This window comes from Scomber japonicus, chromosome 9, assembly GCF_027409825.1.
Source record: "Scomber japonicus isolate fScoJap1 chromosome 9, fScoJap1.pri, whole genome shotgun sequence".
In the NCBI taxonomy this organism is placed as follows: domain Eukaryota; kingdom Metazoa; phylum Chordata; class Actinopteri; order Scombriformes; family Scombridae; genus Scomber; species Scomber japonicus.
The window spans coordinates 3,592,375-3,611,078 of NC_070586.1; the positions used below are offsets into that span (position 1 = coordinate 3,592,375).

At 36.8% G+C, this 18,704-nt stretch overlaps 1 pseudogene; it reads right to left on the reverse strand.

Annotated features, from left to right (window-relative positions):
* Nucleotides 1-421: 421 nt before the first annotated feature.
* LOC128364296 (GTPase IMAP family member 8-like) lies at nt 422-15,578 on the reverse strand (annotated as a pseudogene).
* Between the last annotated feature and the right edge of the window lie 3,126 nt (nt 15,579-18,704).

Here is an 18,704-nt window from a genome sequence, read left to right on the forward strand (position 1 = left end):
AGCCCAAAAAAATATACTTAAAAAAAGAATATTTTAAAGAGCTGTTTAGATATTAAAAGTTTGATGTATCGCAGACTAAAATCATCATCTTCAGGATTTAGTTCATCTTTTAAATACACTTCATTTGGCCACAAAAACAAAGTTCAAATATATCAACAGGACCAAAATTACTGAATGATACTGACTAACCATTGATGTGTGTTAGTGTATATAAGGAGAAAATGTGAAATATGTAGGCTAGTTGAGAATAGTGAGAGGATTTCCACTCTTGCAGCGACTGAGATGTTTTCAACACACACGTGGGTATATGAGGATTAGATTAAAAATGACATCTTCTTAGATTTGAATCTTTTAAACTCCAAAAAAGTGTAATAATCTCCTTTGATGTTAGTTTAATCTGGCAATTGTTTTATTTTTCTATTTTTTATTTCAGGCATCTCAGCTATGATATACTGCACCAGGAATCATCAGTTTCATCCATAAGTGTTTGTATCAATTCACTTATTTGCTCTTCGTGTTTTTTCTGCAAATTTTCTTTTTCATCTTCATTTTTCACCTTTTCCATTTCCTTTTCCTGTGTGTCCAGTAAGGTGTGGATTCTTTTCAGATTCCCTTTCTTTTTTGTCACACTTTTCACTAAGTCACTGATTTCTCTTTGATATTTTACCCTCTTCTCTTTTTCATTGTTGGCTTTTAGTGCCTTTAACAGATCATACTATTTCTCTTTGTCTTTCAGTTGTTCCTCATACTCTTTCTTCTGAGCTTCAAATTCTTTCATCTGTTTCTCTTTGAATTCATTGAACTCTTCAGCTTTCTTTCTGGCTTCAGCTTCGTTTGTTTTCTTTACATTCTCCAGCTCTTTATTATATTTTTCTTCTAATTCTTTTCTCTCTTTCTCCTCTTTTTCTCTTCTGATTTGATCTTCTTCTTTTCTTTTCTTTTCATATTCTTTCCTTTCCTGCTCATATTCTTCTTGGAGCCTTTTCATTCTTCTCTGTTCCTCCTCTCGTCTCTGTTCATCTTCTTGCTTTCTTTTCTCAGACATTTCTTTTTGTTTCTTCTCCCAGTCCTCTCGTTCTTTTCTCATCTCTTCTCTGTTCTCCATCAGCTTTTTATCAGTGTTTTCTTTTTCCTCTGATTCTGTTTTTATCTTTCTCTCCAAAGCTGCAAGTTTCTGTTCCCGTTCTTGTTGCTGAATTTCTTCCTGTTCTCTCCTCTTCTTGTCTTCTTCTTCTCTCTCTTCCTGTTCTTTCTTTCTCTGTTCTCGCTCTTTCTGAATCTTTTCCTCCTTCTCCTGTTCATATTCTTCTTGGAGCTTTTTCATTCTTTTCTGTTCCTCCTGTCGTCTCTGTTCAGCTTCTTGATATCGTTTCTCCCACATTTCTTTTTATTTCTTCTCCCAGTCCTCTCGTTCTTTTCTCATCTCTTCTCTGTTCTCCATCAGCTTTTTATCAATGTTTTCTTTTTCTGCTGATTCTGATTTTATCTTTCTCTCCAAAGCTGCAAGTTTCTGTTCCCACTTCTGTTGCTGAATTTCTTCCTGTTCTCTCCTCTTCTTGTCTTCTTCTTCTCTCTCTTCCTGTTCTTTCTTTCTCTCTTTTTGCTCTTTCTGAATCTTTTCCTTCATTTCCAGCTCATAATCTTCTTGGAGTTTTTTTATTCTTCTCTGTTCCTCCTGTCGTCTCTCTTCATCTTCTTGCTTTCGTTTCTCACACATTTCTTTTTGTTTCTTCTCCCAGTCCTCTCGTTCTTTTCTCATCTCTTCTCTGTTCTCCATCAGCTTTTTATCAATGTTTTCTTTTTCTTCTGATTCTGATTTTATCTTTTTCTCCAAAGCTGCAAGTTTCTGTTTCCACTGCTGTCGCTGAATTTCTTCCTGTTCTTTCTTCTTCTTGTCTTCTTCTTCTCTCTTTTCCTGTTCTTTCTTTCTCTCTTCTCGTTCTTTATGAATCTTTTCCTCCTTTTCCTGAAGTTGTTTCTCTCTCAGTTCTCTCTCCTGTTCAATCTCTGCTCTCTGTTTTTCTATTTGTCTTTTCGTTGCCTCCATTTCTTCCTCATGTTTTCTTTTAAGTTCCTCTCTCTCTCTCTTCATCTCTTCTTCCTTCTCCTTCAGGATCTTCTCCATTTCCTTCTTTATCGCTGTCTCGGCCTCTTGCAGCATCTCATTGGTGAAGCAGCTGCCGCCATTTCTCTTCACCATGGAATCAATCTTGTTTATCAGTTCACTGACTTGTGTGCGGTTTTGTTCATCATAGTTATTAAACACATGGCATCTTCCTCCACAGTCAGCAATCAGCTTCTTAAAGGAATCATCACATTCATCTTTAATGTATTCTTCAATGGACCGCTTCTCACGCTTTAGTTTGTCTCCACCAGTTAAAAGAATGATGGTAAACTTCTCTGAATCCTTTCCAAAGGCTTCCTTGATGAGTTTCAATGTCTCCTTCTCTTCTGGTGTGAATCTGCCAATATGTAACACCAACAGGAACACATGTGGTCCTGGAGCCAGAAGACTGATGCATTTCACCATCTCCTCATTAACCTCTTCATGGGACAAAGTGGAGTCAAACAGACCAGGAGTGTCGACCACGACGACACGACGACCGTCCACTTCACTCTCTGCTTTCTGACACTGTTTGGTGACTGATGTTTGACTTGATTTGGCTGTAAACTCTTCTCTTCCCAGAATGGTGTTTCCTGTAGAGCTCTTTCCACTGCCAGTCTTCCCTAGCAGAACAATCCTGAGACACTCTGAGTTCTGTTTCTCATCATCACCTGTAACATCAAAACAATACTGTAATACAAGACATGACAGAGAAAAGATTACATTTATTGAAATTTAAATTACTTACAAGTGATCATGTTCTTGTTTTTCAGCTTCTCAAGTTCAGCTTGTTGTTGTATGACTTTGTCCATCTGGGCATGAGCAAAGGTCTCTGTTGTATAGCAACATGGTTTATTTTCAGACTGTCTCATCTTCTCCACAGTATCCAACATCTCAGAGATCTGCTGCTTTTTCTTGATGTTGAGAACAACATATCTTCCTCCACAGCTCTGACAGAGCCCCTGGATCTCTCTGTTATTTCTTATGAAGTTAACAACAGCTGGATGTGTAGGATCTGAGTCTGCAGTGAACAGAATCATGGTGAAGTCATTGACTTGAGAGCTGAACATGTTCTGGATGATCTTTAACTCTCCCTTGTCATCATCAGTGAGGGGACCCACAGGTAGGACCAGGATGAAGGCATGAACACCCTCAGGATCACAGAGGGAGATACACCTGAATGATTCCTCCATCGCTGCCGCCTGAGTTTTTCCATACAAGGCAGGCAGCTCCACCAGAGAAACCCGACGTCCACACACCTCTCCCTGATGTTTAACACACTCTGATGAGCTGGAGACTGAATGAAGCTCAGTCTGACCTAAAATGGCCTTGGCTGCTGAAGTCTTCCCTGCTCCTCTCCTCCCACACAGAACCAGGTTTAAAGACTTTGGTCTTCTGGTCTCTTCAGTGAAGGTGAGGAAGGTTCCTCTGTTTTGTTGAACAATGTTCTCAATCTTCTCCATTAACTGTTTGTGGTCATCTTCAAACATGTTGTAGTATCTTCCTCCACAGTCTTTAATCAGCTGATTCACAGTGAAAGTTTCCTTCTCCTTGTGTGTGATGATGACCATGGAGTGTTTAAAAGCATCTTCATCAAACAAACTCAGAATGAACTTCAGTCTTTCTTTGTCATTTTCACTAAACTCAGAAGGTTTCACTAACAGCAGCAGAACATTTGGTCCAGGGAGGCACAGATTGATGCACTTCCTCACTTCTCTCGCTGTCTGCTCAGACTGACTGAAGATATCTGAAGTTTTTACTACAGTCAATGGTTTTCCTCTCCACTCTCCACGGGCGGCCACACAGGAGGGATTTTTATGGTGATGAAATTCTTCTTTCCCAGTAATGAAGTTACCAAGTTTGGTCTTTTTGTTTCTTTGGCTATGAAATTCTTCTTCCCCAATAATGAAGTTACCAAGTTTGGTCTTTTTGTCTTCACTTTTCCCCACCAGCACAATCCTCAGTGCAGAGACTGTGAAACAACAAGGAGAAAAACACATGATCACTGTGTTGCCTTTAAGGCATACATTTGAATGTGCTTTGATTTTGAAAGATTTTTATTTTTAAAGGTGTTTATCTTGCTAAGGAAGTTACGGGTTCACAGTTCACTTCACGTTAGTTTGAGGGAGCCAGCTGAATCTGCACACCTGTGTTTCTGTGTTCATCATGTGTAATCCACACTGAAAACGCCACAGAGGCAATGTCATAAGTAAATAATTTCATAGTTGGATGCATAAATTAATGTTAAAAAATATCATTTACATGAAAAGGCATTTGATTTGTATGTATTAAAAATGTTTCATGTATATCTATTTAAATTGAGGAAAACATGTTGCAGAGTAAAATAGTGATTTTTGTATCTTGTCTTGTTACAGTTTTCACTTTGTCCGTGTAACATGATGTAAAAGAGCCTCAGTAAACAGCAACTAAAGCTCACTACCACTCAAGTCACTATCTGCGAGGAAGAGTTTAGCTAGTTGTATAGCTGCAGTTCCTACACTGTAGTGAGGATAACATAATCACAGTTCAGAGTTTGTGACAACAGTCAACCTATATTCAGTCTCTGTTAAGTTAAATGTAAATGTAAATGTAGTTTGCAATGTAAATGTAGTTTATTTATACAGCCCTTTACAACAGTCCTTTCTGTGTACCAAAGTGCTTTACAGCAGGTAATAAATAAAAAGAGGAATAAATAAAAACAATTAAAAACAATAAAATAACAGTGAAAGCAATAAAATAAAACAAAACGAATAAGATAAAATAAAATAAAATAAGATAAAAGTGTCATACTACTGGGTGTTAAAAGCCATCCTAAAAAAGTAGGTTTTTAGCCTGGACTTGAAGAGGCCCAGGTCAGGAATAGTACGCATTTCGGCGGGGAGCTTATTCCAGAGCCTGGGGGCAGCAACAGAAAAGGCTCGGTCACCCCAATGCTTGTACTTTGACCTCAGAGCTCTACCAGGATTACGAACAGTTAAAAGCTCAGATAAATACGGTGGGACGAGGCCGTTAAGAGCTTTAAAAACAAACATTAAAAGTTTAAAATCAATTCTATAAAGGACAGGAAGCCAATGGAGGGAGTTAAGAACAGGAGTGATGTGCACACGTCTGTTAGTATTGGTTAAAAGTCGGGCAGCAGCATTTTGCACAAGTTGAAGGCGACTGAGGGAAGACTGGGAGACGCCGACATAAAGTGCATTGCAGTAGTCTAACCTTGAACTTATTAGAGCATGGATGGCTTTCTCAAGGTCAGTACGGCTTAAAAACATTTTAACTTTGGCCAGGAGACGCAACTGGAAAAAGCTAGTACTGACAACATTGTTAATTTGTTTGTCAAACCTCAGATGACTGTTGAAGGTCACTCCCAGATTTCTGACAGTTGAACTGAACTTTGAAGACAGAGTGCCAAAGCCAGCCATCACAGTATCCCCAAACACAATGCATTCAGTTTTATCCACCACTGCTTAATATCAGCAATACAGTCAAGCAAAGAACATTGTGCACCGTTACATTTTGGCTTCACTGGCAGATAGATTTGTAAATCGTCTGCATAACAGTGGAAATAAAGGTTGTGCCTGGCTATAATTGACCAAAGTGGTAGCATGTACAATGAGAAGAGGATAGGGCCAAGAATAGATCCTTGTGGGACTCCACAGGAGAGAGGAGCACTGGAAGAGGACAGGTTACCAACCATAACGGAGAAGGTTCTATTGGACAAGTAAGACGCAAACCACTTCAATGCAGTGCTGTGAATGCCAACATAATTGCTGAGACGTGACAGGAGGACTGCATGGTCCACCGTGTCGAAAGCTGCTGTGAGATCAAGCAGCACTAAGACAATAGGGCACTTGGCATCCACGGACAGAGCAATATCGTTGTGCACCTTTAACAGTGCAGACTCGGTGCTGTGACGAGACCTAAACCCAGATTGGAACTTCTCAAGAACAGAGTTATCCTCAAGAAAGGACTGTAATTGTATAAAAACAACTTTTTCTAAAGCCTTAGAAAGAAAGGGCAGATTGGAAACAGGTCTAAAATTTGATAACACTGAGGGGTCAAAATTAGGCTTTTTAAGAAGGGGCCTGACCACAGCATGTTTAAAGGCAGCTGGGACCGTTCCTAATCTAAGGCAGGAGTTAATAAAAACCAGGAGACTGGGCCCCACAGTATTAAAAACCATTTTCAACAGTTTGGCAGGGACGATATCCAATGGGCAATTAGTACGTTTCAGAGATTTCATTACATCACAGAGAGAAGAGAGAGAAACCAGCTCAAACTGATCTAACACAGCAAAATGAGCTGGGGCAACAGGCTTATTTGAACTCAAAATAACTCTCTCACTGGTGTCTTTTCTGACAGAATCCACTTTGTCAATAAAATAATGAAGAAAGAAATTCTCACAAGTGGCTATTGATACATCAGTCACAGCAGAAATGCATGGGTTAACAACAGCGTTAATTGTATCGAATAACACCTTGGGACAATGACTGCTGCTAGAAATAATATTAGAGAGGTACTGAGATTTTGCTTCACGTACGGCTCTCTGATAATCAGTGAGACAGTCCCTTAACATCTCCAGAGACACATGCAGTTTGTCCTTCTTCAATCTGCGTTAAAGTTAAAGGAGGAAGTAAACAAGTCATCATCACTGTGGTGATAAAACCTACAAATATCACTGTAATGTATTTCTTTATGTTGGCATGTGCTTATTTATGCATGCAAATGTTTTCATGTATGGATACATATATACATATAATGCAACTTACAAATGTTCGTATATAATATACAGTTACATACTTGATATAAAGTCACTGCCTTTGATATTTTATCAAATGTTTATGTGTGCTTGTCTCTCTATGCTTTTGCTGCACTGCATTAATTTAATACGCTGCTACATTATATCTAATGCAATATTTCAGTGAATGCAGTAAGCCAGGGTTGGGTGGGTCATTTTTGATTTTCAATTTAAATTAGTTTCATTTAGATTTGCATTAAATGAAGAAAGAACGAAAGAACGAAAGAACGAAAGAAAGAAAGAAAGAAATTCCTGTTGTTTTAATGAGCAACTTAACTCTGCATTTCACAGTCTGTGAAGGTCATGGTTTTTTTTTCACAAAAACTGCATCATAATTATTTTACAGTTTTAAGTTGAATAATTTCCACATTCACATAATAAACCTTCATCATTCAGAGGAAGCGACTGTAAAACATGATTAACTCAAACATCTGTACTTTCACTGTCAGTGTGAATGAGTTCAGCTTCAATCTTCTAAAGGAGAAACTGAGCTGGTAGGAACAGTCTTTGCTTTTTGTTGGCATCTCCTGTGTTACCTCACTCTGCTCCTTTTTACCTCCAGATGAGAGCCGTGCAGTTTCTGTTAATAATCATATAGTCAGTTTTCACAGTTGAAATATTCGGGTGAAATGACACTTGAAACTGACTTTAACTATAAACTCTGTAGCTACACTAGGAAATAACACAGCACCTCAAATTTCTGATCACTAAAGCATTTTGGTGGAATTAAAGATGGAGTCTTACAGCCTTCACTGTGGTGGTAAAACCCACAAATATCACTGTATTATTTAGTGAATGTAGTATTTCTTTGTCATCAATTATAGAGGGGTGTATATATGTATACTGTATGTCCATGTGTGCTTATTGATGCATTTAATTTAATTCAATTTAACACTAAGTGAAGAGAATGAAGAGTGAAATCAGTACTTTCTATTCTGTAGTACAGTGTTATGTGCTAAGCTGGTGATAAAGAGACACTGAGGCTTAAAATGAGCTGCATGAGTTTTATCTCTACCAAACAGACACTGATGTCATAATTCTCATCTCAGTTTAACAGAATATTATCTGTAAAATATTTAATATATATCAGCTTCCAGACAAACTAATATTTAGCTTTAATTCCTGAAAGATATTTGAGAAGAGTCATGTTTAAAAAAGGAAATGTCCAATACCATCAAGTATTTTGTTTGATCTCACATTCAAAGTAATAACTAGACTAAATGTGAAATGTATTATTGATAATGGTTATTATATTTTTTAAGTTATAAAAGCAGCAGGAAGTGCCTTGTATTATTTAGCACTGCAAGCAAACAGTCAGGAGGTGTGATATATCTAGTGTGATATATAAACTAGGATATCTCTAAATCTCTTTTTTCCAGTTTACAAACAACTTTGTCACCTTTTGTGTGAAAAACTGAATACAACACTCTCAATGTCTTCAAGGAGAAACTGTGTGAAAGTGTGCACTGATATCTATATGTGTAGTTCATCATGTGGAGACTACACAGACACAAAACAGTTGTTGTAGATCAAGGAGGCAGAGTGATGCAGCTGGAGGCTACAGGCTGAACTGACAGGTTGAGTAGAGGTAGCTGAACTGATCTCTCACTCAGAAAATATTGATTAGGGATTTTATTTAACCTCTGCTGTTTTAAGCTAGTGGTACACATGTGTCCTAAATAACAAGTCAGTAAACAGATGGACAGTTTATTTTAGGAACATCTCCAGCTGGAGGACAAAGCTCAGCTGTTACACTAACAAGGAGAATTTGAGATTTAATCAGATGGATGCAGTCGATCAAATTTCCAATAAAACATTATAATAATAACACAGTATTAGGGTTGAATGTAATTAACTTACACTGGTTGATACGTTCAGGTGGTGATGGAGTGTTTGATGCCTGAGGCCTCAACCCTGTGAAAAGACAAAAAAATCAATCACAGAGAATCAACTTCATCTTATAGATGTCTAATACACATGATAATAATTAGTAAGTTCACTCACAGTTAAAGGTGTTTCTTGCTGGATCCCAGAGAGATTTTGACCCTGTAAAAAAATAAACATAAACCAAAATAAGGCTTAACTTATTGTTCAAACTTCATCACAGATCATTTGTATTCATCACAGTAAAACGATCTGGAACTCACCAGCAGCTCTCATAGGACCAAAGTTGATCCTGATTGTTTCGCCTTGTTTCAGGCTTCCATGTTCACTTGGTAAAACAGATGCGGCTAACTTAAATACTTCACAGCTCACATGATTTCCATTGTTTTCATTCACAATTAGGTCCATGATCCCTAACAGCTCTGGACGTTCAAGGTTCTTCTGCCAAAATAACTTGGATCTACATTTTCTGATCATGTCTCTGAACTGTGGATGTTCCTCATATTTCTCCATCAAACCTGAACTCTCTTCTCTTTGTGTTGATATCAGAATCACTGAATGATCAAATGATTGATCACTGAAGAGTTCAAGGATTGATTGTAATCTCTTCTTGTGTTCCTCAGTGAAGTCTTTGGGCTGTAGAACCAGCAGGAACACATGAGGTCCAGGATCAGAGAGTCTCACACAGGTTTCTACATGTTCTCTCAGTTTGTCTTCAGAGATGTTTGGATGCAGCAGATCTGGGGTGTTGATGAGAGCTATTTCTTTCTCCTGAATCCGTTCATTGACTCTAAAACACTGATCTAATTCTTCCTCAGTGTTGAACACAGTTTCTCCCAGTATGAAGTTCCCCACTGAACTCCTCTCAGACCAGCTGTTCCCCAGCAGAACAACCCTCAGCTCAGACACTGAAATGAAAAGTGATTTAAATCTTATTATTTTAGTAATATTTTCTATCAGTCTTTTAAATATGGTATTTGGTTTCTTAGATAATTTGCCTGACCCCCCATGAAACACTTAATTCAATTTTGATAAATACTAAAACAATTCTGTTCAGTCAGACTCACTCAGAGGAGGCTGATGTCCAACACTGCTTCTGTGCTCCCTGGATGGTACATAATCTCTGACTGTAATGATACAGAAATATACAAATTAAATCTTTATTTTATTCACATCAATTAATGGGTCCGCTGGGGGTACTAACAAATGGATCATTCAAAAACTCAGTGATTACAGTTGTCTTCTGGTCTGAAAGATATTTTCATCAAGATTACATATTCTACAAAATCAACTAAACTCTAATAATGCCTTTAATATATAAAGACCTGGATGAGCTACAATTCTCTGCTACTGAACTCAAGTCAGTTATTGTGCCTTAGAAACACATCAATGATCTAATTAATCTTTATAGCATTACTCTGGCCTCCAGCACCACTGTAAGGAATCTAAGAGTTGTATTTGTCCTTCAATTCCCACATAAAACACATTTCACCTGCATAACGTTGCAAAAATCAGAAACATAAAGTTGTGGAAAACTAGTCCATGCATGGTTCGTTTTAGGCTAAATTACTACAATTCATTATTACTAGGCTTAAAACTTATAGACCTAGACTGCCAGAATTGATGGCCTCATAAAAGGTGTCAGATATAAAAACAGTATAAAGTTTTCTTAACCTGTTCATCAGTAGAGCCCCCGCAGACAGGGGCAAGACTGTCTCTCTATAAATAAACATATCACAGGGCATTTTAACAAGACACTCAAGAACACGGACACATGACATGCTTTTCTGTTCAGAAGAAGCTTGTCTAGTAAGCTAGCATAGACATTTCTTGCTAAACTAAACAGAAGTCAAACACCACGCTCCTAACTGAAGGAGTAGCAAAAAACAGATTCCTGGGGATTAAGAGGTTAATCAGACACTGACAACAATACTAAACTGGCTGCTTTCAAATCCATATCTGATAATCTCAACAAATTCAAAACCTCCATTGATTATTTTACCACCAAATCTGACTATTTGGAAAACCAGTTGCAATTAAGTATTATAATTGATAGAGTTCCACATGGAAAACTAGAAACCAAGAAACTCCTTTCTGATCACTAATAATTTGATCCAGAAATTATAGAAACTAATAAGCACACAGAACATGGAAATATGATGCAGGGGGGCGGCCTAGATCAACTGAGGTGAAACTATTAAGATTCAAAGACAGAGAAGATGCCCGAAGGCAGCTAATTATTATATTTATGAGGATTTTTCAGAAGAAGTTCATCTGAGAAGAAAATTACTTTACCCCAACTAAAGGAACAACAAGAACTAGATCGTTTTTCATACATCAGATTTGATTAACTTGTAGACACAGCATCAGTACGGCTCAGAACATCATCTGGTCAGAGTGACTTTTGACCGTGAGATGAGTAAATTGGACCAGGTTTGATATAAAGACAGACAGGGTCTCCCTCTTGGACAAACAAAGATCCATTGACGTTCCATGGAGCAACCAAAAGTGACAAGAACTACATAAAAGTAGTCAATAGTATGGTTTAAACAATACCAATTACTTATATCAGTATCAATTACCTAAAGAAACCTCCACTGTAACAGCTATTACAGCGATCATAGATAAATGTGTATCTGAAGAACTGTGATTATACTTTCTCCTTTCATAAACACAAATGTTGGTATGAAAATGTTTACTTAATGTGTGGAAGTGTTACACTGATGTTATGCTTACATTTTGGTGATAATCAATTATCTATCATGGAATAAGTAGAATAACAATGTGTTGATCATATTAATCCTTTTCAGGTTTTAATGAAGGCAGCTTGATGAATCAAGCTGAGGTCATATCAATGCCAGAATAATACATCCTGTGTTCTGTGTAAATAGATTATAGTATGCATTTTATAATCAGGATTAAATACTGAATGAATGATGATGATGAAAAGATTTGTCATAGAAAGCTGGAAATTAGATCCTCAGAGTAGCTGTGATGAATCTGATTGGCTGACACACAAGCCCTCCCCAGGGACAAAAACTAGCTGCACCCATCTGAAACCGGTTTTGCTCAGCTTTGTTTCATCCCTTCACCTCACACACTCTTCCTTTTATCACCTTATTATTCTTTTTCTTGTAATCTTTAGTTATTCCTTAGCTTAGTTTGTGCGCCAGTTTTTGAAATCTTGTATTTTTCATTTTGCATTCAGCCTGTTTTTGACATTTTTGGTGATTTCGACGTGTGATCTGTCCAGAAAGTTATTAAACAGTGAATAAGTCAAATTGGACTTTCCCTCCATCTTTCATCAACCTGCGAGAGCTTTTTAGGCAGACAAACGTCTGTCGACCCTACGACTCATCATAACTGAGAGGAAAAAAGTCTGCCAGCAGACAACTACCGGAGACAAGCAGTCTGGCGGAAGGCCAGCCAACCCGGTCCATCCTAACCACGCCTGGACCTGCGACGCTCTCTGAGATCTTCCACTTGGTGTGCGTACGCGTGGTTCTGAAGGACGGACATCGAGACCCTCCATCGATGAAAGTAGGATCCAAATATTGCTTTAATCAAGGGTTGATGTCAGATCGAGTAATTCAGATTTTCTTTAGAAGTAAAACTTAAGTTTTAAGTTTTCTTAATTTCCACATAATAACATATCCTTCAATAAAATTCATCATTCACCATCATCTTTCATTCATGTCGCTATATCGAGTAACCTGTTGAATTCATATTGTATTGTATCATTACATTTATTTATACATCATTTATTAGTAGTGTGTAGTTAATAAAATCCATAAACTCAATCAATTGTGTATGTCTATTCTTTGAAGTGATACAGGGGATCTATTGAACCGTAGAGCCACAAATTCAGAAATTTGACTGATTTATCAAAATGTATTGATTTATTAAACTCAATTAATTAGGTAAATAAATATTTCCTCCCAAACATGGAGGTGGTGCCCCTTATAACAAGAGCTTATACATTTAAACATCCAAAATTGCTACAACTATAATGATAATGATGTGAGCGTCCACACTTAACAACTATAATGTCCTACAGTATAAACAGCTAATGAAACTATTGATGATCCGTTACTGCTGTATGTTGTATGGAAAAATAGAAACTAAAACCAGGTGGGTTCACCGTCGGGTGCTGCTTCAGTGTGATGATCAGAAGTATTTCAGAGACTAGTTGCTGTGATGTTTCAGTATTTACAGACCAAACTGACCCAACTAACAGCAGCAGATGTTGAAGCACGATGAGTAAAAGCACAAAGATGAGCAGCTTTTATTGCGCTGTGGCAGAGACACACAGTATGAGCACAGATCTGAAGAATAAAGGACTCACTAACTTTGTTGTTTTTCCACTGGATGGAACAGAGAATGATGATGTTTGACTCTGGGACTCTGAGGTCAGTGAGTTTATTGAGACCCATTTATGCTCAACGTTAAATATGGATACAGACGGAGCCTTCCGTTCGTGCTCCGCGTTCATTTCGTCCGTATTTCTACACGTTTCCATAAAGCTTACGGATACGGACCAAACGGAGAAGCACCACCGGAAACCATGGGGGGGCAGTGTTGCTGTCGCTACTCGATACGTAGCTCTAGTGAGACACGAAGAAAAAATAACAATGGCGGAATTTTTTGAGGAAAGGTGTTGTGAGTCGGTTAGAAACTTTAAACATATGTTTTTGTCTTTAATGCAAGAGGAACATTATCAATATCTCCTCCACAGTCGCCATGTTTGTTTTTGAGTTTGTTGTTGTCATAAACTTTTGACTCTGCACTGCCCCCTGGTGGATGTAATGGTTAACATCCATGCCAACGTAAAGGACGCATGGAAGTATGTGAGCAGTGACGGTAACATTGTTTGTAAAGGATGGATACATTTTCTTACGTACGTTGAGCATAAATGGGCCCTTACAGCACCCTTGGCGGCCCTTGGGCGCAATATTTGCACTGTGACAGCTCTGATGAAGAATTTTTGGGATCATAATAATAATCATATCATATCAGTCATATTTTATGTTTCTGGCTAAATTGATGATTCATCTAGTTGAATATTAATAACTTTATTGATGAAATATAAAATGTTGTTGAAGAATTCTCATCAGTTCAACTTACAGTCAGGACGAATGAGTGTAGGGCTGTTTCTCCTCTGAGACTTTAAATCATCATCTGAAAAAAACAAAACAGAAGAATCAGATCAATCATTAAACATTTATGTATCTAAAATTCATTTACACTGATAAGTAATGTAGTGTAAATATTCATAGCTAAACAGGATTTCCAGGTTCAGACTGTGTTGTTGTGTAAACCTTTAGACTTAGATCAGGTTCCTGTTTATTTTCAAAGGTTATTAACAAATGTCTCTTCCTCTCTCTAAAGTTGGATTCAATCAGGTCAGGTTTTAAAATTTTCATTACAGATGATGATCCAGCTGCTGTTAGTGAGCAGCAGTTACAGTTTTTAAAAGTAAAAGTACTGCAGTATTATGAGGTTATAATCAGATGTGACTGAACTCACCAGGTGGTGCCGTCTCCATAATGTGGTGTAAAACATGAGACTGGTTGATCTGGAGGAGAGAAGAAGAAATAAACAGAGTGCAGCTGCAGTAATGAGCTCATTAAAAAGTGTTAAGGTGACACAAACAGTGGATACTTACTGGTGTCAGTGTTTCTGCTCTGTGTCCTCTTTGAGGAGTCCTGCTGAAGACAAAGAGTCTCTGTCACCAACTTTCCTGAAACAACATCAGATAAAAACATCAAGAGACAGTTTGGGAAAGCTTTGCTCACACTGATTAAACCACTGATTCAAAACTGTCATGTTTTCATTTGTTCACTCTTTAAAATCTAAAAACTGCAGCTGAGAGACAGTATGTGTTTTATTTTTACAGTCAAATGTTCAATAAATGAAAAACACAGAGTCAATGTTAATGAGAGTCCTAACAGGGACATAAGGACAAAGTGTGCATTTCTAAAATAAAGAGTTTCATATAAAAACATGTTCGCTCTGATAAAGCTGAACTCAGGGAAAGACTTCCGTTTCATTTAACGACGTTTAATCTTAATGTCAATAAGACATTTTGATCAGAGGGTTTTTGTTTTTTTACTTCCTGGTTTTAAAATCTAAAATGGAGGAATAATTACATTAATGCAAACGATAACAAAATCTAATGAAACTTTAAACTTTGCAGAAGAAACGAGACTGAAACGATCCTTTGACTTTGTGAAACTGAGTATTTTCTTGCTCGTCTGTCCGTCAGTTGAGTGAAGAGAAAAGTTTGCAGCTCAGTTATAAAAGTTATTGTGATTATTTCTGACTACAGTAAATGATGTGAACAGACTCACCTGTGGATGGTTAGTTAACAGCCATTGACGTCATGCCCAGTTTCCTCCGTGAAATTGTTGCTGCACCATCAGAACCAGACCAAAAGAGAAAATGAGAGAAAGATAAAACTTAGAGAAGAAAAGATTTTTATCATGTGACAATCTGCTCTGCATCTCTCCTGCTGCAGTGGGAAGTTCCTTCCAGTCCTCCTCTGCTCCGCTTCTGCCTCTCAGCCACACCCACCTCACCAGTTCACCTCATACACCTGAACTCTCTGCTGCAGCTCTTCCACAATCAACCCAGATCATCTAGTGTGTATTCTTAACTTACCAACATTTTTGATTCTGTTTTGCCTTTTTCAGACTTTGGATTCTGCCTGACTCTTTTATTTGTCTGCCTGTAGGACTGGTGGTTTTTCTGGTTTGACCTGCCTGCTTCCCATGTACCTGTCTGTCTCTGAGTCATGCATTTGGATCACTGCCATCCGTCATGCTCACACTCCTGTCTAAAGAAATAACAAAATCCCAAAAAGTTTGTACATTGAGAGGCAAAAAGACAACCAGCCCTTTTATTCAGAGGGCACAATTTGTTTATAATTCACATTTTTAATAAAATGTATCAGTTATTTCACTAATTTTCATTGTTAAACATTTAGAGGTTAAATAAAAAATTGCAATGATTAGTTAATGTAGCGTACAATAACTAAACACATACACAAATGTAAAAGAAAAAAAAGTATGATAATAATAATAATAATAATGAGACTACATATGATACTATAATTATAATATAGGCTGCTATTTGCTGAGTAAACTATAAACTGTTCAGTGATGTCAATGCTAATGTGCACTATACAATATTAGTATAATTTAAACATAACCTATATACATTGTAATGATTTTACCAGAACGTGTGAAAAGAGACAGATTCCCATTAAATCTTATGCTCTGTTCACACCTGACATTAACATGTGTCTCTTTATGTGTCTTCAGTCTTACAGCTGAAACACTAATTATCACTGATTTAAGTCACAATAATAAAATCTATACAGTACTGTAGTGAAGTCTCTGGTGTTATGTGGTATATTATATAATAATTATTTAATATTAAATCCAACCTGAACCACCTTAAAGTATTTCATCTTATCTGCAGTAGAGAAGCTGGAAAACAGACTTCACCTCACTCGTTGATGTTAGAGCTCCACCTGCTGGACACAACAGTGTAAAACACACAGAGAGGTTCAGTGGATCATAAAGGATCCCTTGTGACGGCCCTAGACCTTAACAGGAACTGTGTTGGTCTTCCTCTGCTTCCCATTTTTCTGACTTTGCTTCCCTCTTTCCAGATTTCCTGGATGGTCTGGCTCCTCCCACATCATTATGGGATTGCTGTCACCTGTTTGGAGCCTTTATAAGCTGAGTGACTCCAGGATGGATTCCTCTCTCCCTCCTGGAGGTCTGGTGCATTTCAGACCCAACACTGACTCACTGCTTCCATGATGGAGGAAACTAAATAATGGAACAGTTCAGCTCTCACTATCCTGTAGTCTTTATTAGTAAATGTTTCAACAAATGTGGAAGTTAAACTAAAATATTCCACTTCAAGAATATGTTGATTTAAATTTGAAATAAAAATGTATCTCACTCTTCCTCACAGAGACAAGTTTTGGTTCATACTTAGAACAGCATCAGCAACATTTACAGCAGTTCAATAATATTTCACTTTCACTGATAAGTTATAAAAATGAATAAAAAATATTAATATATTGATATAAGTTAACAAATAACTTCATAGCAGAGTAAAAAGACTTTTCCTTGTTAGAAGATGGCATCTAATGGAGGAAATCTATTTTATTTATTTAGAGTTATTGTTTTAGTTTTGTTTCTATTTGTAATTAAAAAGCAGAAATGTAAATAATTATATTTTACAGATGTTATGTTTGAGTAACATTTCTCTGAATTAATTATTGTTTCTTTAGTAGGGCTGGGTGATATGGATAAAATCAAGTATCACGATATATTTGACCAAATACCTCGATATCGATATTACAACAATAATGTAGAGATGACTCTTGGTGCTATTAACACGATGAAATGTTTGATAAATAATCATCAGTAATGTGGATATAATGACAAAGTGGGTAAAAGATAAATAACAGAACAGTCTGGTAAATTCAACACTGATGACATATCACGATATTACGATGTCCTAAATCTAAGACGATATCTAGTCTCATATCACGATATCGATATAATATCAATATATTACCCAGCTCTAGTTTTTAGGTATTTTAAAGCTACTATACATGTTCAAAAGTAGTTTTTTATGATCCATCTTTAATTAGCATCATAAACTAAGTCCTCTAACAGAAAGGACTCAAATGATGTCAGCAGTTATTTTGACATTTTATTTTGAAATCAAATTCAACACCTGTGTAAGCACATGGCTTTGGTCTCAATATCTGAAATGTAATTCTTACAGTAAATATTAATTTTAATGAATTATTATGAATCATCAATGTTTTTCTAGGGTTACACCATGAGACATATTAACTGAGCAAACCTGACTAAGTCTAAAAAACATCAGTTTCTGAGTAATTGTTAAGAGCTTCTAACTTTGTCAGGCAGCAGTTGTGATCATCAGGATCTTTCTCTGTAAAACCACTTCCTGTTTCACAAGTTTAACAAAACAGCTTTTTAAATGGTGGTTACACTTTGAGACACTTCATGTGGTTCCTGATCTCCGTGATTCTCCAGATTAAATGTAATATTTAGAACAATAGTATTCCATTAGCTTTATTTAATATAAAAGTTATAATGTAAGATCATGCCAAACGAGTTGATATGGTGTTAGGTAGGAAGGAAGGTAGGAAGGAAGGAAGGAAGGAAGGAAGGAAGGAAGGTGTTTTATTGACTATTTACTGTTTTTAAGCAAGTTGAATTATTTGGTACAAAGTTTTTATGGTTACACCACTTAGACATTTTTACCATAATCCTCTAATATATTCTCTCTAAATGGATTAAAAGCAGAAATTTGATGCTGGGTCCACAAAAAAAGAATGTGTGAAGTTATTCATACGTTTATTTTCACATTTTAACCCTTTAAATTTAAACTAAACCACATGGACACATAAAAAGTAGCGTCACATCATTGACCCGTATATTGGTATAAAACACAGAACAATCACTCTCAGTAGAAATAATAAATATATACATAAGCATGGAGCATAATATATATGGAGCTAGTTACTGTAAGTGTGTGACACAGAGAGGCGAGGAGGCACGACTGAAGGAAAAGACGTTATTTATTGGGGAAATTAACTTCAATCAATAACCTTTTAAGTCTTTGATTCATTTTAGATGGAATATCCCAGAATTGTACAGTTTAATTAAAAATATAAAATCCCTTTCTCTTATAAAGAGAATATAAATATTTTACATTTCTGAACTGTTAGTAGAACAAAATGAGACATGAACACATCTGTCTCTGAGCTGTGGGAAAATATAAAAAGCAGCTTAAACAATTAATCGATAATGATAAATAAAGGCACTTTTTCACCAATAAAGATCTGTTCTGCCTTACAATATAATG